The following is a 2562-nucleotide window of genomic DNA, read 5'->3' on the forward strand; positions in this document are numbered from 1 at the left end:
CCGATTTAACAATCATTACTGCGCCCACTGGGATGCATGTTTATAGTAAAAGTGGATTTGACTTCATATTAATCTGGACATGTTGAGGTTTTGTAATGTATAAAAAAAAGGCTGGTAGTGAATACTCCCAATCGACTTTTATTTACAGATAATGCCTCTGTTTTATAACCGAGATGTTCTATCAGCGAGCCGCCTCCCTGTTACCCATCACATTACTACTTTCACGATGCACCCGTACGTGCATTATTGCATGTACAGGTAAAGTTTTTTTTTTTTTTAAATACTGTATCATGATATATGAAGGAAATAGCTTATTAATTTATAGGTATTTATTGTATATTGTGTGATGGGTATTTGGGAACTACTGTGTTAAGAATGTGGGGCTTTCTACCCCCCCCCCAATAATCTGTTCTTTAAATATAAAGTTTTTTCCTCTTTTTATGCAAGTCAAAAACCAATTTCTCAACTATTTGTCTTTCATATTAATTTTAAAAAGTCTGTTAACTCCTCATATGTACATCCTTTTACAAATTAACAATACAGTACCATTTCAACATCAATAAGCCAAGTATGGAAATATTAGGTCGATGCAAATCTGATATCTTTATTAAAGTTGGGTAGTTAGTCATACTGTAGTTCTTTCTTGTGGTACTCGCAGCCTGTTATTTTAGGTACAGTACTAACACGGCAAATTCTGTTTCTTATAAATTCATAGTTACATTACAATATATACATCCATCTGCAGGCGATGAGTCATAATAACGTGGCTGAAGTATGTTGACCAGACCACACACTAGAAGTTGAAGGGACGTCGACATTTCGGTCCGTCCTGGACCATTCTCAAGTCGATTGTGAAGAGGAGGTAGAGACAGGCAATAAATAGGCAAGAGAGCTGAGGAGGAAAGTAAGGTGTAGGGGATAGTAGTAATAATGAGAACTGCAGAGGGCCTATTGGCCAATACGAGGCAGCTCCTATTATAACCACTGAACGAGAAGGAGATAGTAATAGGAATAAGAAGAGGATAGCAAGGGAGCGTAGGAGAAGACAATGAACAGAAAATGGGGAGAAGAGAGAAGGAAAAGGAAAGAGAAAGAAAGATAAATGGAAGGGGTAAGCTTATGTTAAGTCACGTCTGTTAGAAAGATTAGAGCATTTGAGTATATACTGTGAAAGGGAAGAGTCCACAGCAACAAAGCCAGGACTCAAGTTCATGTTGGGTACATTGTGTATCAGAGCCGATTCTACAAGACGGCGTCTGTGTAGAGTAGAGGCAGGAAAGATTATTTTGGAGGAAGACCACTCAATGGGATGATTAGAATCCCTCACATGGCAGAAGAGAGCATTGTTAGTGTCTGCAGACTTAACACTTCTCTTGTGTTCTTTAAGTCTGTCATTCAGTGTACGGCCAGTTTCGCCAAAGTATTGGAGAGGACAAGATGAACAGGAAATAGAGTAGACACCAGCAGCATTAGAAGCAGGAGGAGCAGTGTGAACTAGATTGCTACAAAGTGTGTTAGTTTGTCGAAAGGCGAGTTTAATGTCAAGAGGACGAAAAGGTATTGGTAAAAGTTTTGAGTTCAAATATGAAGGGAAGGCATAGTACAGTGCTACTAGTGTTGGAAGCAGGTTTAGGATGAACGAAATTTCGTTTAGCTTGAGAGTAGGCACAGTTGATGAAATGCAAATCAACTGTCTACTCTCAAGCTAAACGAAATTTCTTTCATCCTAAACCTGCTTCCAACACTAGTAGCACTGTACTATGCCTTCCCTTCATATTTGAACTCAAAACTTTTACCAATACCTTTTCGTCCTCTTGACATTAAACTCGCCTTTCGACAAACTAACACACTTCGTAGCAATCTAGTTCACACTGCTCCTCCTGCTTCTAATGCTGCTGGTGTCTACTCTATTTCCTGTTCATCTTGTCCTCTCCAATAGTTTGGCGAAACTGGCCGTACACTGAATGACAGACTTAAAGAACACAAGAGAAGTGTTAAGTCTGCAGACACTAACAATGCTCTCTTCTGCCATGTGAGGGATTCTAATCATCCCATTGAGTGGTCTTCCTCCAAAATAATCTTTCCTGCCTCTACTCTACACAGACGCCGTCTTGTAGAATCGGCTCTGATACACAATGTACCCAACATGAACTTGAGTCCTGGCTTTGTTGCTGTGGACTCTTCCCTTTCACAGTATATACTCAAATGCTCTAATCTTTCTAACAGACGTGACTTAACATAAGCTTACCCCTTCCATTTATCTTTCTTTCTCTTTCCTTTTCCTTCTCTCTTCTCCCCATTTTCTGTTCATTGTCTTCTCCTACGCTCCCTTGCTATCCTCTTCTTATTCCTATTACTATCTCCTTCTCATTCAGTGGTTATAATAGGAGCTGCCTCGTATGGGCCAATAGGCCCTCTGCAGTTCTCATTATTACTACTATCCCCTACACCTTACTTTCCTCCTCAGCTCTCTCTTGCCTATTTATTGCCTGTCTCTACCTCCTCTTCACAATCGACTTGAGAATGGTCCAGGACGGACCGAAATGTCGTCGTCCCATCAAC

This window comes from Procambarus clarkii, chromosome 82 (assembly GCF_040958095.1).
Source record: "Procambarus clarkii isolate CNS0578487 chromosome 82, FALCON_Pclarkii_2.0, whole genome shotgun sequence".
NCBI lineage: Eukaryota > Metazoa > Arthropoda > Malacostraca > Decapoda > Cambaridae > Procambarus > Procambarus clarkii.